We start from the raw sequence: 26,017 nt of genomic DNA, 5'->3' as shown, positions 1-26,017 counted from the left end.
AATTTGTTCCGGCAGGTGAAGCATGGGGGGCTTGGTCTGGGTCATTTGTTTGTGCGACAGATTGTCAACCGCTTTATGTTTTTTTAGGGATGCCAGCGATCCATTCCTGCGCACAGTGTGTCAACAAAGACTCGGTCGAGCGTTGCCTGATTTCGTAGTTTATACTCAATGTATGCCAGGTTCTCTTTTTGGATTCTTTAGGCAGATTGTTGTGAGCGTAAAATTCCTAAGCGCGCGTTTATCGAAAGAGTATTTAAGTAATGTTAACAGGAGAACATTATACAAGGATGTTTGTGAAGTGGTGTTCCCGGTGCCCTTCTACAGATGCAAGTTGCTACGAGAGCTAAAACGTTTTTCTTTATGCTACATACCGGTACTTTGTGTGTAAAATCATTTATGGAGGAAAAGGGTATGTTCCTACCGTGGGGGGCCCAATGTGTCATCTGCAAACAGCCAGAGACAATAGATCACGTGTTTCTGCATTGCTGGGCGGGGGTATATTTGTGGGATGTACTGCAAAGGACAATAAAAAAACAGTTGCCACTTGATTCCCATGTCATTAGGTATTTGCCATTGGATAACCATGATGATATGTGCCTCCACAGTATATGGCGCGCACGAATGGCTGGTTATCACTGCGATCCAGATGCGCGGCCAGCCCGCATGTATTTCCGCGAAAGCGTGCAGCGATGGCTCGACATGCTTAAATTGCAACCATGTGCTCCTGAGTGGCTGTCAAAGCTGGAACCTTTGACGGTGCTCAAGGAATTTTAACATGATAATCCCTGCACCTCATTGGGTGTTAGGCAACGCAAACTAGCTTTGTGTACATATATTATTCCTTTGTTCCTGTTGTTTTCAGTTCCAGTGCGGTGTATTTGTGTCCAAGTCAGGCAATAAAGGAAAAAAAAGGGGTGTAGCTCAGAGGTAGAGCGTTCGCTTTGCATGTGTAAGGCCCCGGGTTCAATCCCCGGCACCTCAAGTAGTCCAACATATTTGTTTTTATTTTCGTTCCTTCCATTTACTCACAAGTGATTAACCCAGACTCCGCTGCGCTTAAACGTCTGAGTTAATTGTACCAATGCTTCTACCCTCCCCTTCAGCTTCAGAATCAGATTACTGACTTGTTTATAGAACGAATGCACATTCTGTACGCCTTAATCTGATGGGACATTTAGAGCAGTCGTCAGTAGCCCCCATGCTCTACAACGAGCAGAGAGGCTTCAGAGAATGGAACACTGTAGCAAGTGAGAGAATTTTAATGAATCACGCCGCCTGAGGCGAAGGTGGTGTGGCTTTTTAACCCATGTTCTGTGTTTGTCGCGTATTTAATTCTCCATATGAGGTTTTAAATTCGGCGACATTCTTTAAGTGTGTGTGTGTGTGTGTGTGTGTGTGTGTGTGTGTGTGTGTGTGTGTGTGTGCGTGTGCGTGTGCGTGTGCGTGTGCGTGTGCGTGTGCGTGTGCGTGTGCGTGTGCGCGTGCGCGTGCGCGTGCGCGTGCGCGTGTGCGTGTGCGTGTGCGTGTGCGTGTGCGTGTGCGTGTGTGTGTGTGTGTGTGTGTGTGTGTGTGTGTGTGTGTGTGTGTGTGTGTGTGTGTGTGCGCGCGCGTGTGTGCGGGGTAACGTTCTTTGTGTAAAATGTGATAATAAATTAGGCACTATTGACAAACATTGGGGGTGTAGCTCACAGGTAAAGCGTTCGCTTTGCTTGTGAAAGGCCCCGGGTTCAATCCGCGGCACCTCTAAGTAGTCCAACATTTTTGTTTTTATTTTCGTTCCTTGCAGTGCAGTCGCATGCTTCCTTTCCGTCGGGTCGGGGTGTGGTCCTCGATTTTAGTTTTTGCTCGGCTGAGTGGCGTGCTGTTTGTATATATGCACCTACGGTAGGTGATGAGAGGGCTGCTTTGTTTGATTTTGTTGAAGAGTATTTAAACACGGATAAGCAACTTGTCTTTCTGGGAGATTTCAATTGTGTACTGAGCTCCGGTGACAAAACTAGTCATCGTACATTTAGGGATCGTAGCACAGAGGTACTTTCGCGCTTGATTGACGAGTTTGCACTGGAAGACGTTCCAGAGTGTCTCACGAGCGAGCGACGGGTTCAGTATACGCATTTTCAGGGTGCTAGCCACGCCCGCCTTGACAGAATTTATGTGTCCGCAGAACTGGTTCCAAAATGCCAGGATTATTATGTTTTGGCGGTAACGTACTCAGATCACTGCATGGTTCAGTGTACAATTGGAACAAGAAAGGGAGGTAGCGGTTTTAATTGGGAATTGTAGAAGTTTAATAATAAACTGCTGAATTACGAGCAATTCACCAGACTTGTCGAAGAAGAAATTGGTAAGATTTGTCAGGAGGACACCCACGAACTGGGTCAAGAATGGGAACTGTGTAAGCAACAAATTAAAATCAAAGCTATAGAAAAGGCCAGCTGCATACGGGATACGGACTGAATCCCAAAAAATCGTCGGGTCCTGAGGGACTAAGTGCTGCCTTTTATAAGAAGCTTAAAAGTAATATCGCCGCATCCTTGCATCGATTCTGCATGGAATCTTTTGAGCACGGTACATTCCGATCTACCTTACCATTATCGGTCATGTCACATCTTCCTCAGCTTCACGTAGGCGCTGCATTCACTGTAAAGTTTTGAATGTAATTATGGAAGATGCTCGCGTAGAAGGTTTCCACACGGGTATCCAAGGAAAGATTAAGGAGGCTATGGAAAGAGCTACCCGTTGCTTCAACCCTATGGCAAACTACACCTATTTTGATACTGAATTACAGCGACTGCGATCGCTACGGCGACGAGCAGAGCGTAGATACTGTCGCATGAAGTCGCACCTGGAGCTCTGGTATGCCAGGCGCATACAAAAATAGATCCAGAGCAGAATTCAGACACTTGAAACTCAACGCTGACGGACCTTTTGCGCAACTCTGGATCCAGAGAAGTCTTCGTCACAAGTTTGGGATGTGATTCTTGGCCTCCGAACATCCCCTCAACAGCGCTACCCGTTCAAATTCCTCGCGGTGCACCAGCAACGCAGCGAGGTTGATGTAGCCGAAGAATTCTCTGCAAAAATGACTGGCCTCCCAAACCCACCAGCAGCGGAGTATTTCTGTGATGTTCCACCATCGAGGGATTCCCGTATGGATCTGCTTTTTTTTAAAGAACTTGATGCCGTTGCTAGCGTGTTGCAGACGGTCGTCATCGCTGGGCCCGACGGTGTGACGTACGCCGCGCTTACCAACTTTGGCCAGGAGGCTCGACGGGCTCTTTTGGACCTTTACAACAAGTCATGGTGCGATGGCACACTTCCCAATGACTGGAAGACCAGCCGGCTCATTCCACTGCTGAAACCCTGGAAATCACCCCTCGAGCTTTCATCATATCGTCCGATAGCACTCGCCAGCTGTGTCGGCAAAGTTATGGAACGAATGCTGCTCACGCGCATTGAGTGGTACTTAGAGAGATACCAAGTGTATCCAGGATTTATGTCCGCTTTTCGACGTGGCTGTTCATCTATCAACAACGTGGTTGACCTGGTTACATCCGTACAGGTGCAAAAAAAATTTGGAAAGATTGACTACGGCGTTGTTTTTGGACATTAAGGGCGCCTACAACAACGTAACACATCAGGCTATTATGGAAGCATTGCAAACCGCTGATATTTCAGGCCGTATGTTCTACTGGATACGCAGCTATTTATCAGAGAGGTCGCTTTTTATCCAGGCTCAGGACGGACCAACCTCTCTGCACCTGTGTTCACGTGGAGTCCCACAGGGTGGGGTGTTGAGCCCAACCCTGTTCAACCTTGATCTCGTCGGCCTGGTTGATTTGCTGCGACAATCTGCTCAGACGTCCATCTATGCCGATGATACCTGCATTTGGGCGTCAAGTGTCACTCGTCCGCAAGTCCTTGAGAGACTTCAAAGGGCAGCATCAATCGTAATGTGTTACCTACATTTGGAGGGCCTTAACATTTCAAGTGAGAAATGCTCTTTGTGGCCTTCACATGAAAACCAATGTCACACTGCACCATATCTATAAACGGGAAAGCCATTCCTGGGGGTTGTCATCGACAGGAATCTCTCATGGAGCCCCATCTGAATGACATGAAAAAGAGACTACTTGCCATTGTCCACGTTCTCTCCTTCCTCGGGGGAAAGTCATGGGGCGCATCAGTGCACTCGATGCTATATTTTTATCGATCATTATTTATGGGGTACATGCGGGACAGCCTTCCGATAGTCAAAAACATCAAGAAGACGAACATTCGGACTCTCCAAAGTGCGCAAACGCAAGCTCTCCGCAACTGCGTCAGTTTGCCTAAATTCCCCTCAACGGCAGCAACTATTCTTCTAGGCGGGGGACATTTTATCACTGCCTATGTTGCTGTCGAGACCCTGAGAACAGTCGTTAGACACCTCGCACGAGTTCCCAATCACCACCTGGCAAATCCCCCAGCAACTAGACCATGTACTGCCTTTCCAAAAACCATTGAAGTTCACCGCACTTATCTTCCCCTGCAGTTCACCCCTGCTTCAAGACCGTACGCACCCATATGGAGCCTACATGAACCTCAGATTCACCTTTCAATATCTGGCCTAAAGAAGAAAGCTGGGGTACCAATGCCTGCCTTGCAACAAATGATGCTGGATCACCTTCATTCTAAGCGCAATCACCGAATACATGTGTACACGGATGGCTCAGTACATGAATGACTCAGATCTCACCTCTTCGCTAAAGACTACACAGTTAAAGACTACACATCTCACATCTTCGACTGGTGCGGAACTAGCTGCCCTACGGGCTGCAGTCGAATACATCAGCCAGGAACTCCCCCAAGAATTATCAGCTTTCACTGACTTCAAAGCAGCGCTTCAAGGCATGCAAGCGACACTACGTCACGGTTCATATGAACAACTCATTGCAGAGATCCGCACACTGCACCACACCGCAATACCCAAAGGTCACGTGGTTGCCAGGACACTATGGCATTGCAGGAAATAGCCAGGTGGACGACGCTGCCCATTCTGCCCACGAGGACGAACTTCTAGTCCAAATACGTTAACGAGAGACGACGCAGCGAGCCGGCTTCGCTGTTCGGCTGTCGAGCTGACACATTCAGAGTGGAATACCGGACAGTTCTCCAACCGTCGCATCAAGGTATTGAACCCCGGACTGCGCCAACGTATTCCCCACCACACAACACGTCGTGAAACAACGTTACTGTGTCGCCTATGGCCTGTCGTTGCTTTCGCAAACAAATACGCCTTCCTGATCGGAATGACTGACAGCCCTCCTGGTGAACGATGTGGCGTTGACGAAACGATTCAGCACCTCCTTTGTTAGTGCCCTGTTTTTGCAACTGAAAAACATACGCTGCGTACTGCATTGGATCGTCTGGTCGCTCACCCCTTAACAGAAGTGAAGATCTTGGGAACATGGCCACAAACGTCATCTGCGTTCAAAGCGTACAAGGCACTTCTTCGCTTTTTGAGACAGACTAGCTTGATTGACCGACTGTGACTTTCTCACCTCCTCTCCTCATCAACCCTCCCCCTTTAATCCCCCCATTCCCCTTCCCAGTGCAGGGTAGCAAACCGGAATTGTTTCTGGTTAACATCCCTCCCTTCCGCCCTCCTTTTCTCCTTCTCCTCCTCCTCCTTGATCATGGTTCATTACCGCCTTCTTTCACACGCGCTCACACGATTTTCATTCCTAAAAGTAACGGGGAAGGTAAACTCCGCTCTGTTAATGGCTATAGGCCAATCACACTAGCAAATGTCGACTACAAGGTCCTTATGAAGGTCTTGGCGACGAGGCTTCAGTCTGTTATCAAAGAGCTAATTGGTCCCCACCAGACGTGTGGAGTTCAGCTACTTTGGTCATCTGATGAGAAGAGAGGAGTCGCTGGAAAAAGATTTGATGTTGGAAAGGGTTGAGGGTCACCGGAGAAGGGGTAGGCAGCGAACGCGATGGTTAGATGGCATCCTCGAGGGGCTGCAGATGAAGTTATGTAATGTTAGGAAGATAGTAAGAGACCCGAAAGCGTGGCGTGATATGGTCCATAGGGTCACGAAGAGTCGGACGCAACTGAACGACTGAACTGAACAGAACTGAGACGTGTGGAATTAAGAACCGGACGATCTACTCAAACATACATGTGGCAAGGAGCGTACTAGAGCTCTGTGACAGCAAAGGACTCCAAGTGGCCATGCGGCAGATTGATCTCGCTGAGGCGTTCGACAGGGTATCACACGCTATCTTCTTTCTCTTACTGGATCATGTTGGTTTCGGTTCAGTCATTAGTGGTGGGGTCAGAATTGCGTACAGAAATTGCACCACCAACCTGATTATAAAAGGCGAGCTATCGCGGCGCATAGATGTACCTTCTTCTGTACATCAAGGCTGCCCTTTATCACCATTTCGGTTCGCGCTATTCCTTGAACCCCTGTGTCGGAAAATTCTGCACAACGATGCAATACGGTGTTTTAGGGTATACACTTGTGAGGTCCCTGTGCTTTCCTACGCAGATGTTGTTGCCTTTTTTGTATCTGATAGCGAAAGTGTGAGCGCTGTCATGAAAATGACGCAAGGATTTTGACTCAAAGTGGAATTTTATTAAACTTGTACGAAAGCGTTGGTTGGTGTCATGACTCGTGGAACGCCATACCAGGTGTTTTCGAGAATGTAGCCTGGTCCACAACACCGAACACATACCTTGGCGTGCGACTCGGCAGCTATCGTGAAAGCGGGTCGGTTTGGGCGAGCAAGGCGGATGAAATGAGAGAGCTAACCACCCAATGGGGTGGACGTGACCTGTCTATATTCGCGTGTGCTAACCGGCAATGTGTTTCTGGCTGCCAAAGTGATGCATATCGTGCAGGCCCTGTACTGTACACGACCGAATATACATAAATTCCACCATGTATTTTGCGACATTTATATAGAGCTCCAGTTGGGAGAGAACGTCACGGATGAATCTCTTTCAATGAGTCGGTGAAGGGGGCCTCGTCCTGTCTCACTTGTTCCTGCATAAAGTGGTGCTAAGTTTCATGTTTCTCCGCGACCAAAGATACCATTTCCTTCGGTGTTTTGTTCAGTTTATGTTGTGCAATGCATTGCCGGACTGTGTTGTGTCATCTATCGAGGGTGCACGTTACGGAACATCGCGTTACCTCCGCGAAATAGTTGCGCGTTATCTCTTCCTTGTCCGTCGCTTCTTGAGGCAGTATCTGCCATTAATCAAGAGAAAATCCCTGCTGAAAACTTTAGTTGGCACAGTTTTCCCCGCCCCTTGTATCGCTCATCTTTCTTGACCGCATCCGGGAGAAACGTGTTAAAGCGAGTGAAAAACCTGTGGGTCACGCCTGCAATGAAAGCCTTTTTCTTTCACCTCCACACAGGTACCCTGCCAGTAAAAACCTGGCTGAACGAAAAGGGGATTTATGTACCTCGGGACACGCAATTTACCTCTGCAAAAAAAAAAAAAAAAAAAAAAGAGGAGAACGTAGAACACGTTTTCATTCACTGCAGTAATGCCGTGTTCTTGTGGGGTGTGCTGCAACGCACACTGAAGAACGATCTCCAGCTCATACCACATGGGATTAGGTATTTACTTTTGATGGACGCAGAAATACCATACGAAGAAATTTTCTTGCTGGTTTACATGCAGGGATTCGCAGTGTAATGGCTTTCCTGCACTGCGATCCTGGAACCAGATCTGTACACGAATATTTTGAGGAGAATGTGACAAAACTCCATGAAGTCCTGATTGACAGAGATTGCAACAAAGAAACTGCAGTCCAGTTTGAAAACCTCAAGCAACTAAAAAAGCTACATTGCACACTGCCAGTTAGGAGTCGGGGTGTGAAAGCATGGCATGTATTTATTGCAATATATTATATTGCATTGTATATTATTGTGTAATATTGTATTGTATCGTATCATGTTGTTTTGTTATATTGTTCCCTAGAGCCTTAAAGGCAACAAAGAAGAAAAAAGAAGACAGCGACGCAGCGGGAGCGCGTCTGATTCCAGGTCAGAAGGGTGAGTGTTCAAATCACGTGCAGGTCACAGATCTTTCGCATTCTTTATACCTAGCTGCGTATTAATAAAGTTGCGTAATATCCCTACCACTGAACGTGCATACGATTTTATTTTACTCACGCGAAGAGCACATTTTTTTTTGTACTATGTACAAATTAGCGCTCCATCTTATGTATAGCAGTAAACGTACTTCCAATTTCGTGCCGATCCCATGTAAAAGTCACAGAAGGGAAACCTGGCACGCTCCAGTCACTTTTCCTCTCTCCGTCAGGCACTTACTAGGAAAAACCCATATCATTCCAGCAAAAAAAAAAATAAGAATAATATATTGACAACACAGTACGACAAGCGAAATTAACAAACGGTCTCAGAAGTCCAGCTACCTATTTTTTCAATGAGTGCACACAGTCGCGATGAATTAAGGCGAATTAGAACATCCCCCCCCCCCCCTCCAGACCTTATTCCGATCGCAAAACTTATTCTGACCTTCGAGACCCTCATTTCATGGCGTTCATGTCAGTCCATAATCTCGGAGGCTACATAATTTGTATTCGGCCTTCGCCTATCGTTTTTGAACACCGGCTGCCTCATCGAAGTGTGCTTGGTTATATTGCAAGCAACAGGTAGGGGTGTGTTGGGATAAAAACGGTACTCAAGATCCCATGACAATTTTTTTAAAATAAATTTTAATAGTTGTGAGCAAATGTTTCGAGAGAAAGTAATGAACCTTACTTTTCTAATGAGGATGCCGTAATTAACTCAGAGAAAGGAAATCACAGGGCGTTTTTGTCGTTTTAAATATTTGCAACTTGAAACCATGCTGATTTCACGCCAACATTTTCTCGTAGATCAGATTTCTTTTATTACATTGATGCGACTCTTACATTATAAAATCGAGAAACAATGTTTTTTCAGTTTCTTAGCAAAAGTAAAATTAAAACATAGCCCCAGGTGCGAGACAATGCAAGAAAGCCATCGTTAGCACTTCATTGTGACACGTGGCAACGAGTTTCTGCCACTGACACCTTTTCTCTCTAATATGCTTGTCATGTTCTTCTTTTCATGCACAATTTCGAGCTGTAGACAAGTAAGTTTTTCAGAACAGATTCAAAATCAGCCAAGTTTCAAGGCTATAAAACTGGACAAATTTGATTATAATCTAAAAAAAAAACATCGTGTTTGGCTTTCATTAAAGTCTATCTCAACAGTGTTCAGTACTTCATTAGTATTAAGCACTAAAAATATTACACTCTACTATTTAAAAGTTTAGAGTAAATACAGAAATCAATGCTTGCCCAGCAAGGAAGTCAATTTTCCGCACAGAATTATGGCATGGTGCTTGCGCGATTCCAATTAAGCTTTTTTTTTTGCTGCATTTTGCGGAGCCATGTAGCTCTTTATTTAAGACAAAAATTTTAGCTCTATATTCGTAACTCCTTTCTCCACAGCGCAGCATAATCGGCCAAAATTACAGAACATCAAAAAACAAATATAGAAGACTTTGGTCTGAATTAAAAAAAAAGTCTTCGATTTTTGTTAATCCCCCAGAAAGATTTACGCAACGCACCTTTCGACCCCACGTGCACACAGCCTCGATGGCGTCCAGAAACACATCCACGCAAACAAGGCTGGCGGTGCTGGAGAGTGTTTTTGAGTGGTAGCCCTAATTACATTTCCTTACTCGATTTCGCCCCACTGTCGGCGCCCGCAGACAGGTGCCAAAGTGGAGAGGCAAATCCTTCTCTCCACCTATGGAGATATCAAAGAGAGGGAATGTGGGAGAGGCAAGAACGACAGAGGATGGAACGCAGCGAGGGGCCCAGTGGGTTCGGCATCTACCTTGGCAGCGGGAGACAGTTCGTTGGAAAATCATCGCCAGACAAGAATGGGTACAAGCATAACTTGCTCGCCGCTCGCCGATCTCACTGAATTTAGTAAAGGCTCCGCTAAGCACGTTTCTCCCTTAGGAGCAACCACATTCGTATACTTCAGCCTCCAAAAGTGTTTGTTGTTGCCGCATTTACGCAGGCGTTAAGTTCATAAACTCTAACCAGCCAGACTAAACAAAAGTACAGGTTAACTTTCACTGCTGTAAGTGATGTTGGAAAGTTCACTTCAGCATATACCAGGAGTCGTTTAGCAAATCCGAATTCACCTCTGACTGTCTGTTTTCAGCAGAAAAACAACACAGATCCTGTAGAGAGAAATACCCTGAGTCGTGGACCTCGTTGGCGAAAGCAACTCCTACACCATAAAAACATTTATCATTAGATAAATAAAAAAAAATATTGCGTATTACGGAAAAGTGAAGTTTACTCACCAATATGATGCAGTTAACATAAAAATAGAGAAAGTACACATTAGCTACGTAAGAATTGTAAGCTAAGTAATTATTTAGTTAATTACACATCTTTTTGATCAAGGCCAAAGGCAAATAATTGTTTTCGTAAAGGCAATGCTATGCCCCTTTAAAATGGAAAAAAAAAGTCCTTCTCTCAAGGCCTATAACGTAGTTAAAAAAAAGTTTTCCCGCACATAACACTCGAACACAGGGATCGAGGGGCTTCAGAGGTTCACGGCAAACGCATTACTTTTCTAGCTGCGCACTTCTCTGCCTTCCTCTCTCAGGGAGCCTATATTTTCCTTTCCTTCGTCTTTCAGCGCTGGTTACAGGATAAACATCGAATACTACACGTACAGTTTCTTTAGAGCAGCAAGGAAAAGTGATTGTGATTTATCCCCGAACGGCGCGTTTAGAGCGTGAGTTTCGATCCCTTTACAATTATTGAAGCCCGCAATGAGCAATAAATGAATTACCGAAGCCCGAGTATCACCTGTATTTTTCCAAAGAAAACAGCCCGCAAAATTAGGGATTTCTGCCACAGGTAGAAACGCGCAGTAGGGGCTATCGATTTATATGGAGCCTCAGTATTGGCTGTCCTTGAGAATCACCTCAAGAAGCGTGTTTGAAGACGCATTCACATATATGTGTCGAAAGTGCTAGGAATAAAAGTTAAGAGAAATTCCGGAGTAATTATCTATTCATTGATAACATGGCCATACTAAGGAACTCAGGGGACCGATTTTTACAAAATAATATCAAACACCTAAATGCATCCACATATGCACCTAGTGCACCCAGATCCGGACCACCGGCGTGAAGTGACTAGACGGTTATTAATGCGATGCCTGGCGCTCGGCGCATACTCAAAATCGCCAAAACTCAGCACTGGATCGAAATGAATGCATTTAGGTAAATGTTTTTCTTTTTTTACGTTATCACCATCGCTTAATTCTTCTACGTGTTATTATTAATTTTATTTCGTGAAATCGTAGTCATCGGATGGAAGTCGGAGATAGCTTTCAGATACATGCTTGTAAAAAAAATCATTTTAAGGTCTCTGGAATATCTAGAATGTCTGCGTATTCTATGTGAAAGACTCACGAAACAATAAAAAGTGGTTTTTAAAATGTTGCGTTAGATATATGCTGACAGTAGAAAATGTCATATGAAGGCCAAACAAAACGTCACACTAATGCTATGTTGAAACAATATTGTGTTGTTCAAATCAAAACTACAAAAGGAAGTTGTGAATTATGATGTCAGCAACAATCAAATAAATATTTTTACATTCCCCATGTTTTCAGCATTTCTATCTCTCCAAGTTTCCCAACACTTACTGCAGTAGTTTCGTTTCTACTGGATTATCAACATAGTTAAATGTCTGACATGATAGCTGCCTCAAATTCCTCGCACAAGAAAAAAATTAATTAGAAATTACATATCAGCCATTCACTACAGTTACTTAATTGGGGCACCCTTTATGGCGGAATGTACAAGCTAGAGTGGGTAAGTATGTGACGTTACCTTCGTATACTGGCTCCACTGGTATTGTAGTACCTGTACACCCTGAATATGCCCTTCCCTCAATACCCCCGAATATGCCGGACGAAGAGACCCCCCCCCCCCTCCCCGGTCTTCATGCATGCCGGGAACCCCCCATCTTCCAAGGCCTGCCCAATGAAGATGCAAAAGCTTGGATGCACCTCTTTGACCGCGTGGCAGGATTCAATGGCTGGAACGACGCTGCGAAGCTGAGGTAAGTCTACTCTACTTTACTCTTCAATGATTTGCCCGAATCTGGTTTGGATATTATGAGAACTCTTTGAAGGATTGGGAGACACTAAAGACGGGTTTTGACGGCATTTGCAAGTGTCGTGAGACAGCAGAGTCCAGGCCCTCCTCCAATCAAGCTTTCAACTCCCAAATGAGCCTGTATTGCCTTACGTTGAAGAGATGAGACGTCTCTTCCGCCGCGCCGATCTCGACTTGACAGAGGAGACGAAGGTGAACCTATTGATGCATGGCGTGAAACGTGAGCTTTTTGTGGGTCTTCTACAAAGGCAGTAGCGGAGTTCGTCCAGGAAGCAGTGAGTATCGAAAATACTTTGGAAGCAAGGACACGCCTATAAAACCGTCCTTTTCAAGTGCTCTCTGCAAGCCAATGCGACACCACACATTACAAGAGCGGATAATCTCCGTGAGACTATTCGCCAAGTCGTTCGTGAAGAATTGCGCTCACTTCTGCCATCGCAAACGAAATCTAAGGTTGCTGCACTCACGGATCTCATCCTTGAGGAAGTACAGCAATCATTAAGCGTTCCTGAAGCGATGGCTCCGACGCGAGAAACAGCGGCGATGAACTATGCTGCTGCGTTACGCCGTCCTACGTTCCGACGACACTCACCAAACTCTCCTCGACACAAACAATAAGTCGCACCTGAACACCGTCCGCTGATCCCCTTCCACCGAGCGTTTGAGCAACCTTCGAGTTCCAGGAAATGCAACGCCTGAAGAACTTTGAAACATCGACCCCTGTACATTCACTGCGGCGAGCCAGGTCTCATTCTTCGTCACTGCCCTGCGCGGTTTCGCAATCGGCGCCGCACGACCACAATAAATTGACAACTTCTTGCTGTTGAGAACAAGATCGGCAGTGGCACGAGATCAGCCTTCGCGCTAGACCAGCCATTAATTCATATTTCATCCTGTCGCCATGTTGTGCCGTCTTCTCGCTTTCCGCCACGTATCATTTTGGTTGGAGTGGCAAGGTACGTCATCCCCACCCTCACCTTGGAGCGTCGACGCCATCCACGCGCCAGGACCATCGGCCAAGAGCCCGTGGATATTACCGCGCAGCTCCGCCCCAGCCCTTCATGACCAGATCCGACCAGCCCCAATTACCACCACCCCGCTCCCACCCCGCATCTGAAGACAAGTCACACAGACAAACCAACGAGAGCCAAGACCAGACCAAAGCCCCGAAGGACCCAAAGGACACGAACACGCAACCCCCCCCCCCCCCAAACCGCCCGAAGCGACCTCAAGACACTGGCCACATGGATGCTTTGGTGCTGGATTGGTGAAAAGCTCCAGGGGAGGCGGATCACCCAAGCATCAGTCATCGTATTGGCAAGCAAATTATTCTTTTATCTTTCCATCTACATCCTCACCGTCAAGTCACCATCGACTTCAACTAACCGATTGGGACCATCGCTCGGTAGCCCCAGCAAATGTTGCGAAGATCGGCAGTGCCGCGAGATGAGCCCTCGCGCTAGGTCAGCCATTGAATCATCCTTCACCCTGTCGCCATGACGTGCCGTCTTCTCGCTGATCGCCACGTATACCGATAAACGTTTGGCCGAAAACACTTCCTGAATAAAACTCGCGTTCGCGTTGAAAGAGTTCACAGATTAGTTCAATCCCCAGAAACATTTCTTAATACCTTCTCATTCACTACATCTTGTCAAACCCCGCCGGGGTGGCGCAGTGGTTATGGCGCTCGACTACTGTTCCCAAGGATGCGGAATCTAATCCCGGCCTCGGCGGCCGCTTTTCGATGGAGGCGAAAAGCAAGGTGTGCTGTGCGATGTCAGCGCACATTAAAGAACCCCAGGTAGTCGAAATTTCCGGAGTCGTCCACTACGGCGTCTCTCATAGCCTGAATCGCTTTGGGACGTTAAACCCCACAAAACACAAACACACATCTTGTCAAACGTTTCTAGAATAAAGTCGATTTCCTCATCTCAGTGGCGACACAAAAGAATCTTTTTAATTTCCTTGGGAATAAAACACTAGTGTCATCCATTGGTGTTGCAGAGAAGAGACATTAACCAGGCGGCGACTGCAATGTTTCTCGGGTCTCAGATTTATCCACTCCGACAATACACACTGACGACAGTTTCACAGGGGGAAGAGGTGTCTGGGCTGTTTGCGCTTTCGGCCGCAGGGGGCGCCAGGCACGGTAAGCTGTCTTGACGAGATTCGTGAAAGCTCTGGCTTTGGGTGTTATTTCCTTCCGTATGCTTAATGTTCGTGTTCCCTCTTTACTGCTCACACGTGCGTTTGGCGGAAAGAGAATGTTTATAGGGCTTTCTACCTCCAAATACTGTAAACTTTTATTGTTTTTTAAGTTGTTGGGAGTCTACAGTTACGCGCCACGCTTGAGAAGACCTGAAATGCGGTGCATTGTCGTAGATGTTCGTCGAGATAAAGAATGCACCTGGCTATGCTCTGGTGCACATGTTGACAATATTGACACCGCGATCATCCTGCTACATTTTTGTAATTTTCCACAGTTTTCCATAATGCCTAATAGCTGTTATGTTCATTTCATTTTTATTTCCTTAAGAGCCCCCTTTTGGGGGTATTACATAAGTGGTGGGGTTAAAATAAGTGCATAAACCCTTTTCACGATGACAAGTGCGATGTGACTTTGCCTGGGAAGGTGGATGGGCAGGTGTTGCGCGTGGTGGTTGTAGTGGTTGGGAAAGAAAAGGAATATGGAGAGGATGTTGCCACTGCAATGCTGCAAGAAACTTTTAAATTTGTTCTATGAACTATGTCGCAACGAAAACGTTCGGGAAGAGTGACTACGCAACATCTCGCGACAAGGTAGCGACATGAGCAGCCAACGGAAAAGGGGCTCCAGAGATGTTGCGTGCTCACTACATTTCAATGGCGAATATAATCGAGAAGGAACGAAGCGCACGCTGCTCAATTGCCAAGGCGGTCCTGACACATTGTCGCTTCAATCCACGTGCAATCAGCCAGTGCCTTCAATGAAGAGCACAGCTTTTTTTCCAGCACAATCTGACGCTAACAGATCCAAGAGGGCCGGTGCGTTCAAGGGTGCGTGGAGAAGAATGAATGAAGAGGAAAATGCGTTCAGATCTAAATTCTCCGAGCGGCGAAAATGAATGATTCGGACACCATTTTTATGTTTGCTCAAAGTTATGCTTCTCTTGATTGCTTAGGTACATAACTGTGTTAGATAAAGGAGCGTAAAGAAAACGAATGCTTAACGTCATTAGATTAAAACACATTTTTATGATATTATAAGAACTTGTGACAGGAGCCCCAGCCCGATGACTTGTTCAGAGATTGAAAAAGCTGCACAAACTTCACAGCGAACGCTGTCAGTGACTGAAGCGTTATAATCATGACCCAGATGGCCGCACTAAACACGCCCAATGCTGCAGCAGATAGAGGCAAGACCGTGAAAATTGTTTTAAAGCAAGTCATGAACTTCGGGAGAGTAAAACCATCAAGGGACGAACGTCGAAATAATGCGTATTCAAAAATACAAAATGCTTCCTTAACTAACGTGCCGAAATACGTCATTCTTGAGTACTGCCCTATGTGAGATGCGGTTCACCGTACTCACATTGATGCACTTGAGAAAATTCAGTGTGTGGTCGCGATATTTGTCCTGGGGAAGCATGATCGCTTTCACAGCTCCACCTTGTTAAAGCAACACCCCGCCGGGGTGGCGCAGTGGTTACGGCGCTCGACTGCTATTTCCGAGGATGCGGGATCGAATCCTGGCCTCGGCGGCCGCTTTTCTATGGCGGCCAACAGCAAGGCGCCCGTGTGCTGTACGATGTCAATGCACGTAAAAAAAACCCAGGTGGTCAAAATTTCCAGAGTCCTCCACTACGGCATCTCTCATAGCCTGAGTCGCTTTGGAACGTTAAACCCTACAAATCAATTTGTTAAAGCAACAACTTGATTGGGTGCCTCTTTGTGAACATAGAAAAAACATCTTACGGAGAAACATTTTGATTCGAGTTATCATAATGAAACGGAAATCATTATGTTTTCATACTTCCAACCACCGCATTATCTGTTTCCTGGGAAAGATCGCAGCTGGAAAGTTCGACAGGAAACATGCACTTGATTTCACACAAAATTTTCGACTCACCCGTACTTTGCTCAAAGTACAGGGTGGCATCCTAATTTTCCTGTCTGGTACCTGCTCTTGAAGTGAGGCAAGCACATAGCATGAGCTAATGATGAACGCACTCGGGCTGACAAAGACAAGTCTTCTCATTGAACTATTGATTAAACGACTGAGGCTTTCCTTTCATTCCGATCAGGTTGGCTGTTCGGTAATAAAATTTTCCGGATTCTTGTGGCTCTCCAGGGCTCATGTATTCCAAAATTCATTTTTTCTAGAACCATTTCAGATTGGAATGGTTTACCTGCGGATGTGGTGTGCTACAATTCTGCGTACGCCTTTTAAAATGCTCTTGCTCCCCACAATACAGGCCATACCGCAGTCGTGGTGTGGCCAGTATAATACCGCAGCCGTGGCCTAATGGTTAGAACACCCGTCTCGGCTGGTAAGTTCAAAACCCACCACCAGACACCCACCGACAAAAATGGGTACAAGGGTACCCCGGCCTCGCGCTCGGCTTTTCTATTGGTGCTTTTTTATTCCTCCTCGGAAAAATACAATACAAATATAACAGATAAAACACGATGACCATACCGTGGACAGCGTGAATGCCTAAAACTTCTTATAAATGAACAAGTTCATCTAGAACGCCAATCCGATCGGGAGGTTCTCGTAATGCACGGTAAACGTCTCGTAAGTACATAATGATTTCAATGAAATTCTCCCTGGCTGGTAGGACGCTTACATCGGCGTGCCTAACAGCCATCCTTGTTCTCCATATGCTGTGGAGCCCCAGAACCATGATCAGGTCATAAGAAACGTCTCCATCGTTTTCAATTTGTAGAAAATGGATTCCAAACGGTGTTATTGGTAGGTCTTTCTTAGAGTTCTTTTTAAGATGTCTCAGTAGAAGACTGGATCCCAGCAATGAATATATGCATGACCTATTTGTTTCTGGTTTCTTGCATAATATACAGTTAGTTGTCCATGGAACGAATATTCCCTTTTCCTCTAGCCAAGTCATAACTGGAAGCATCCCTGTATAAAGTTTAAAGAAGTTTTTAATGATGGGCTTAATACTCATCTTTTTTTACTCTCTTAAAACATGATTTCCTGGGCCTCCACAGTATATTGCTCGGTACCTGGGTGTTGGCAACATTATATCCAGTAGGTCTCTGTATAGTGTTTTCCCTTACACTGAACTTAAGTACTCAAGGGAAACTCGAGCCTTTAGATTTGGAACTTCTCGCCAAAACCCAGTTACTGCGCGTCCACCTTCATTGCATGATGAAACAATAAATTCAGGTAAGGCCTTGCCTAAGTGCACTTGCATTACTGTGCGAAAAAAAAAAGGGTCTTTCTGGTCTCGTAGAAAACTAAATCGCGACACGATTTGTCTTAGAAACATGAGAGACAGGCCTAATCCACCATTACCAACAGAATGAAACAAATTCGTCCTACTAGTATATTCCCAACTTGCCCCCCAAATGAAAACCGCGGACACTGAAATTTTTGCAGACTTGTGCGTTTCATAAACAAAAATTGGAGTATGAACACATTTTGGATATGAAGAAAAGATTTCAGACAGTTGCGCGGGCAAAACATGGACAAATTACGGCCTTGCCAGCCTTGCGTCTTTTCCCTGACCCTTTCTGTCGCTTGACACCAGTACTTCTCGCTATCTTGATAGCTGTCAAGAGGCATAAGTAGAATTTGTTGTTCGTTCCTCTTCGGAAGGTTCTTTAAACCCTTCCTGTTATGTAGTTCGGCGTAGGGAAGACCAGAAGGCGTACTTGAAGGTGATGATGGTAGAGAATATATTTACAGCATGGCATATATATATAGAGAAAGAGAGTAAAACTGGAACTTGAAATGAATTTACAAAAAGAACACTCTGCGCTACTTGACTCTTCGACCTAACTGGTTAGAGCCCAAGCAGAACAGCCGCGTTACATGCCTACGCATGGAGCCCCAGCTCAGACTGGACTGAACTCTCTTGGATCACGTCTCATTTTACACCTTCACAAAACAAAGATATAGGGGCGGTCATTTTCATAGGCCAACCCCCTACATCAACTGTCCATTAAGGAAATATGCTAGATGGGCACAGCCCCGTGGGTTGTCCTTAGCCTCTAACCCAGGGCCACACTAGCAATACAAATTACAACAAACATAGCACGGCGAAACTCTTTCCCCGATGAGGGTGTCGAATCCTCTCCTCTCAGGAAACTTTCTTCCCACTTGTCTCCCGCACACCGCCGCCCCATCCACGCTGCCGCTGCTGGCTAAATCCTTTCCACCGTGCATTGCCTTGCGCCACCCGTGTTTACCACTACGAGCAACGACATGGAAAGGGAAACATCAACCAGCCGCCATGCTGAAGGCCTGGCGCCGGATTAAAGGGGAGTTTCTGGCTTGCCCGCTCTGAGAACAATGCCCGAATCGAATCTTGAGTGCTTCTTCGGGCGCTCTTTGTCGTATCTGCAGACAGGATAAACGAGACTGCCTTTCGCACTGCTCAGTCGCAGTGTTAAAAAAAAGGCTTAAAGGTCATTTGCGTGCTCGCTACTGGCCAGTACGAAGGGTGCCATACTTGCGAGCACCCGGCAGCACATTCCGCTGCTCCTGTCCCCATGAATGACCTTCGGGCTAAAACGGTCCCGCAAATCCAGCGCCGACGGTCCAGTCGGCTTTCCCCGCACGCGGCACGCTTGTAGAAGGGGGACCGCGTCCACAATACAAGAAGCAAACAGGCGGGTGGCGGCGCCATGCAGAGACGCGCACCTGCAAGTGATTATCCTCGGGCGCGGCCCTACACGCCCCTTCTAAGTGTATAACCGAGCTTGCTATCAGCTCGTTCGTACTAACTCTTCACAAGGGCCTCACTACCTTTGCGGCAGCAATGTCATTCCTGCTGGGGCACCAATGTCTATAGGTCACCGCGACACACAGAGAAAAACACATACACAGAAATAAGCAAATCACAAAACACAACATTGGTGCATGCTGTTGTCCAGGTCTGCTAAGCAGTCAGCAATATCACTCTGCAGGGAGTCCACATTCATGTACACAGGCGTACACACGAAGTCATATTGTTCATCGCGGCTCGCAAGTCCGCGCACACAACACTGACGACAACAGCTGAATATCAACGAGAACTCTCTTCCAAGTGTCCGATATATCACATACGCAGTTCGCCGCACACAGCGTCGGCTGAGTAGGAACGTTCACGTTTGTCTTGGCTGATGTGATGGTATCGCTATTTCCCACCTCCCATGACAGACTGGGGAGCCTGGATAGCGCCTCTGCATTTCCATTCTTGATACCTTTACGATGTCTAACCGTTCTGTTATAACGCTGGAGTGCCAGCACCCACCTAGCCAATTTCGCCCCGTGTGGAGTGCACGTCGTCAGGTATGACAGCGGATTGCGGTCAAAGACAACATTGACCTCAGCGAAAAAAAGCCAGTAGTTGAACTTCTTTAGAGCCCAAATAATAGCAAACGCTTCGCGCTCTATGGTCGACCATCTCGCCTGGGTCGCATCGAAGCGATGGCTTGCGAATGCTATAGGCCTCTCATCGCAATTTGCGGTCATCTGTGCCAAGCAAGCCCCGGCAGCCGTCGCTGATGCGTCAGGGAACAGCCAATATGGGTCATGAGGTTGCGGAGTGCTCAATGCCACTGCTCTGCAGAGCGAGTCCTTAGCTGTTCTAACGCGCGTTGCGCTCTTGCGGCCACGGGAACAAGTTTGGTACTCCTCGCTTTGTCAACGCTGTTTGTCAGCTAGCTATTTCAGCATACCCAGACACATAATCCCTGTAATATCCGCATAGTCCCAGCAAACTTCCCAGCTCTTTCTTTGTTCTAGGCTGCACTAGGCCTTCTATTGCGGATACTTTCTCGGGGTCGGGTGCATGTGTCCTTGAGCCCACTATGTGCCCTAGATAGCGAATGTGAGACGGCCCCACTTGACTTGTCTCAGGGCTAGCCTTTAGTCTTGCTTTCCTAAGCAACCAAAATATGGTACCGACGTGCTCTACGTGTTCTTGCCAGGTTTGCGAGAAAATAGCTATATCATCTAGATATGCCGTAGCGTAGGCTTGGTGCTTAGCGAGGAGCGTATTAATAATTCTTTGGAAGGTGGCTGCCGAGTTCTTTAGCCCAAAAGGCATCACCTTTCATGCATATTGACCCTCATGGGTTACAAATGCGGTGAGTACTCGGCTCTGCGGGTCCATCGGTACCTGCCAGTAGCCGCGCCTCAGATCGACCAAAGTGATGAACTGCGCGCGACCGACTCTAAAAATTAGCTCCTGTGAGTTAGTCATTGGAAACGCGTCTGCACGGGTTCCTGCATTCAAAGTTCGGTAGTCAATACACATTCGCACTGACCCATCTTTCTTCCCCACACACACAACCGGGTGCGCAAATTCACTCTCTACAGGATAGATTAATCCTAAATCAAGTAGCTCATCCACTTGGCGGCTTACTTCTTTCTTGAGCAGTTCAGGCACTCGGTAAGGAAAAGCTTTCTTCGGTTTAAATCTTCTTCTAGCTCAATTATGTGCCTTCCTACTTTCGCCAATCCCTGCCTGATATCGAAGAGTGCACGGTGTTTTCGAAACAACCGTCGTAATTCATTCTGCTCCATCTCACTGAGGTGGGCTAAATTCTCTACCAGTATTAGCTCCTCATCTTTTAGAGGGGGTGCGACTTGTGGTGCACACTCTACTTCTCCAAACTCATGATCGTCATCAAACACTACACCAAACTGGCTTACCCTTGCGTAGTACGGTCTCATTCGGTTGGCGTGGACCACAGATCTTTTTCCCTGTTGCGTTTCTACTCTGTACTAATGTTGCCTATCACAACCAATTACTGTGAAATGACTGAGCCACTTAGGAGCCATCTTAGTGGTGCGGTCTGTGTCGAAAACGAGCACCTGGTCCCCCACATTAAAGACTTTATTTCGTGTCCTTCTATTGTATGCTTCTGCGTAGCTAGCCTGTCGCGCCGTGCTTTTGAGTCCTGCCACATTGGCCGCTAGCTCAAACTTCTCCCGTAGCTGTATCAAGTACCTCGCAGGTTCCTCCCTATGCGTCGCTGGTACACTAACTTCTCCTTCCCACGTCTGGCGAAGAATTGTAAGTGGACCTGTCGGATTTCTGCCGTACAAAAGCATAAAGGGTGCTACCCCGGTAGTGTCATGGGGAACTTCGCGGTAAGCCCACAGCACGAATGGGATCAGCTTATCCCAATTTTTAGGGTCTCTTTCTATTACATGAAAGAGCCTGTTCTTTAGTACCCGATTCCATCTTTCCACGGCCCCGTTGCTTTCAGGGTGTTCCGGAGTGGGAAACCTAGGACAAGGATGGAAGCACAAGGACGGAAGGAAGACAACACGGACAGCGCCTGTCCGTGTTGTCTTCCTTCCGTCCTTGTCCAAGTCGCGCTGTTCTTCAGAAAATGGCATACCAACTCGCCCAAGCATCAGTTCTAAAAACCTAGGGGAACAACCTAATTTCTCTAGCATCAGCTGAGTGAGTTGTGCCTTGAAATTTGTTCCCTGAGCCGAACAGATAGTCTGTGGGACCCCTGTTCGACTGAATACTTCTAAAAGAGCATCACAGGTAGCCCTTGCCGTTAAGGAACGAAGACATACTATTTCCGGCCATCTCGTGCATAAATCAACAAGGCACAAAGCATATTTGTGACCCCTACCAGATGGCGTATCAAGAGGCCCTATGACATCTACATTAACAACCTGAAAGGCATGTTCAGGCCTTGTCAATGCCGTGATGGGTATATTGTGAGTTTGACATCGGTCTGAGCAGATCTGGCATCCATGGCAAGACTGGCAGTACTCTGAAATTTCTCTTTCTATGTCAGGCCAATAAAAATGGTACTTTATGCGGGCTTTGGTCTTTCTTGGACCCAGGTGTCCACCCTACAGCGATTCATCGCCAAGGACAGAACGTCATTTCGTTTTTCTCGGGGAAGCACCAGCTGTCGCACTTTAGTATCTGCTATTGAGTCCCAATGGTGAAGCAAACCCTCAGTAACGAACATACCCGCCTTTCCGTGCTTAGAGTCCTCCCATGCCTTTCTCAAGTTCTCATCAGCGAGCTGTGCTGCTCGAAACATTTCCCGCTGGCTAGACAGCGAAACTGCCTCTTCTCTCTCGTCTGACTCTGCTTCCTCTTGTGAATCTTCGGCATTCAGTGGCGTGTTCACCTCGCATGTCAGTGCCTCATACTGCCGATTTTCTGCGTTTTCTAGTTCCTTGTCAGAAACCCTGACTGCACCCATACTTGCGTGCTCAGAATCACTGTGATCTTTAAGCGGCTGCCAGTCCTCTAATGAAAGCAAACAGTTCACACCTTCAGCCAGCTCATTGGTGAGGGCACATACTATGCCTATCTTTTGATCTTCTGCGACTGTTCCCGGCTTAGATATTTTTACAGGGATCGTCGCCAACTTCGCCTGAATGGAGCTGCAGAAAGCTGACACTAGTTTCACTGCCCCAGATGGTTCCGTCAGCGCTTGCGGTAGTATGCTTTCTCGTATTACTGTTATTTCACTACCAGTATCAAGCACTGCCTCTGTGCAAACATCTCCGCACAGAAGATCTACAAAGTGGAGCTTCGATGTGGCTGCCCTCGAACTTTGCAGCGGTACTTTAACTTTAGCAGTTAAACCCGTACTTTGGTTTAAGACTTGTTCCTTTGCTTCCGTCTCATCGACCCGCGCGAACTTCTGCACCCTCTTTTGGTACCCATTTTCTTGTTTCAGGCGCGGTTCATTTCCTGTTGCTTGCGGGCAATTCCTAGCAATGTGCCCCTGCCCATGGCATAGATGGCACTTTACTCTGGGCTTTTCGGAATTTATCTGTTTTGGCCCATTTGCTGCACTGGCGCCGTAAGCTGCTTTGTATCTCGGCCTTTACATTTTGCTTGCTCAAAGATCTGCAGAGCCTTTGATAGCTCTTTGGGCTTCAGCCAACTCTCTCCTTCCTGCAGGCGCACATATTCGATGCCCTCTGAGCTGAGACCTGCCTTACTGCGATCAGACACCATTAGGTCAGTCAGCGCCCCTACTGAGTCCACCTCTCTAGCCTGAATGTAGTATGCTAGGTACGTTTTCACGCGTGATGCAAACTGAGCCCATATCTCCTCCTTCCTTTTTGCTGCTTTTTCAAATCTTTCCAGGTACTCAGTTTGGGTGAGTTTTAGCTCAGTTAGAACCGCTGCTTTCACAGCCTCATAGTCCGTGCATTCCGCTCCGTCGAGGTTACAAAGCAAGTAGCGGACTCTCTCTGTCGGTGCCGGCATAATTAAATGCACTCTGTTACTTACGGCACACTAAAAGTGACGAACAACTTCTACACCTCCTCAAACCACAGTGGCACATCAGCATCGCATGGCATTTTGTAGCCTTTTAGGACTTTCGCACACTGTGTTATTGAATCTGAGCCTATACTTCGCTCATCACTCGGTCCCGACCCAAGCGGTGACAGTCGACCATTCGACAGCCCAAGCTCCATCTGCTTTAAGGCTAGTCGCTCCCGAGATTCAATTTCAAGCATTCGTAGCTCCATTTCCATCTTTAACTCCATACGGCGAACAGCCATCCTCTCTGTCTCCGCTCCTGTCGCGTCTAGTGACAACGTCTGCCTCAGGTCGCCGGCCTGTAACGTGCTCTCCACACTGAGATCACCCTCCATAGTCAATACCTCACTCTGATCAGTAACCCTTTCTATTCTGCCCTCTAGCGATTGCTGCTCCCGTTGAGGATTCGACCTCGATTCACTCTCAGGAATTGATTCGCTTTCTTTAGCGGCTAGCATTCTCCTCGTCTCAACCATAAGCGTCAAAAACCAACCACCATGCCAACTTCACAAACGCAAGAAATCCCACTCACCCGGCGCAGATCTTTTGCTGTCTGCCGCCCAGAGCCCACATGATGCATCCGCTCCAACGGCGTCGGTGGCAGCCGAAGTAGAGTCGTCCCTTGACCGTTCCTCGCTGCTCCGTGTCGAATGGCCTGTGGTTGCCGGTGCGATGATTGACCTTATAGATTAGACTGCCGAACCCTGTCGAGCTGCGCCAGTAGAATTTATGACGTTCGTTCCTCTTCGAAAGCTTCTTTAAGCCCTTCCTCTTATGTAGTTCGGCGTAGGGAAGACCAGGAGGCATACTTGAAGGTGATGATGGTAGAGCATATATTTACAGCATGGCATATATATAGAGAAAGAGAGTAAAACTGGAACTTGAAATGAATTTACAAAAAGAACACTCTGCGCTACTTGACTCTTCGACCTAACTGGTTAGAGCCCAAGCAGAACAGCCGCGTTACATGCCTACGCATGGAGCCCCAGCTCAGACTGGACTCAACTCTCTTGGATCACGTCTCATTTTACACCTTCACAAAACAAAGATATAGGGGCGGTCATTTTCATAGGCCAACCCCCTACATCAACTGTCCATTAAGGAAATATGCTAGATGGGCACAGCCCCGTGGGTTGTCCTTAGCCTCTAACCCAGGGCCACACTAGCAATACAAATTACAACAAACATAGCACGGCGAAACTCTTTCCCCGATGAGGGTGTCGAATCCTCTCCTCTCAGGAAACTTTCTTCCCACTTGTCTCCCGCACACCGCCGCCCCATCCACGCTGCCGCTGCTGGCTAAATCCTTTCCACCGTGCATTGCCTTGCGCCACCCGTGTTTACCACTACGAGCAACGACATGGAAAGGGAAACATCAACCAGCCGCCATGCTGAAGGCCTGGCGCCGGATTAAAGGGGAGCTTCTGGCTTGCCCGCTCTGAGAACAATGCCCGAGTCGAATCTTGAGTGCTTCTTCGGGCGCTCTTTTTCGTATCTGCAGACAGGATAAACGAGACTGCCTTTCGCACTGCTCAGTCGCAGTGTTAAAAAAAGGCTTAAAGGTTTTACTCATAAGCTTCGTTGATAACCTTCAGGAGGAGATGAGCTATCATTGGCTTGAATGTTTTATAGAAGGCCGCGCCTAATTCGTCGGGGCCCGGCGGTTTACCAACTGGCAGAGCGTCTATTGCGTCCTCTATTTCTTTCACGCAAATCGGCATTTCTAGTCGCTCCTTTTTGTTCATCATCAAGCTTAGGCATTAGCGGCAAAAATTGTGTTTGAAATTCCCCTTTCATTTTGCGCGAGTGACCAAGCAAGTCTGAAATGACCGGCAGTTACATATCTGATAACACTGCCATCAGATGAAACATCATTCCCACTTCGTATTTTCCGTATTTCCTTACGGCTCGCGTATAGCTTTTCGTCCGATAAAGCACGCTTTGTTGGTGCTTCAGTGGCCCACAGCTTCTCGGACCGTGCACGAATAACCGCCGCTCTGTACTTATCTGTATCTAATCTTTGCAACTGTATCTTGATGCTCCTTAGTTCTTTGGCAAATGTACCTGGTTGAGCGCATTCTACACCAGTAATGAATTCTAGTTGCTCGCACAGGTGTGTTTCGTTTTGTTTCTGTTCTTATCGTAGTTTACTACTTTTTTCAATTGCCTTCAGTTTTACTGCCTGTTTAAATTCTTCCCAGCCCACGGCGACACTTATTGGCTGCGCTGCGAGCAACTTTTTCAGCTCCTGCTCAACGTCCTTAAAATTACCCTCGTCCCCCAACAATTTCGTGTTGAGTTTCCATAGGTCCCAATAAAGATATTTTTGC

General features: G+C 47.0%; 1 non-coding gene and 1 pseudogene across 1 annotated transcript; one reads left to right on the top strand and one right to left on the bottom strand.

Annotated features, from left to right (window-relative positions):
* The first annotated feature begins 910 nt into the window (after positions 1–910).
* On the top strand, positions 911–982 carry TRNAA-UGC (transfer RNA alanine (anticodon UGC)). Its single transcript has one exon. It is a non-coding gene; the product is annotated as a tRNA-Ala (tRNA).
* A 2,785-nt stretch (positions 983–3,767) lies between these two features.
* On the bottom strand, positions 3,768–24,022 carry LOC146171754 (uncharacterized; annotated as a pseudogene).
* Positions 24,023–26,017: the final 1,995 nt, after the last annotated feature.

The sequence above is a fragment of the Amblyomma maculatum genome, unplaced genomic scaffold, assembly GCF_055883805.1.
Source record: "Amblyomma maculatum isolate TAMU_Amacu unplaced genomic scaffold, ASM5588380v1 scaffold_18, whole genome shotgun sequence".
NCBI lineage: Eukaryota > Metazoa > Arthropoda > Arachnida > Ixodida > Ixodidae > Amblyomma > Amblyomma maculatum.
The sequence above is the reverse complement of the archived record's forward strand: the minus strand, read 5'-3'. Positions and strand labels throughout refer to the sequence as shown.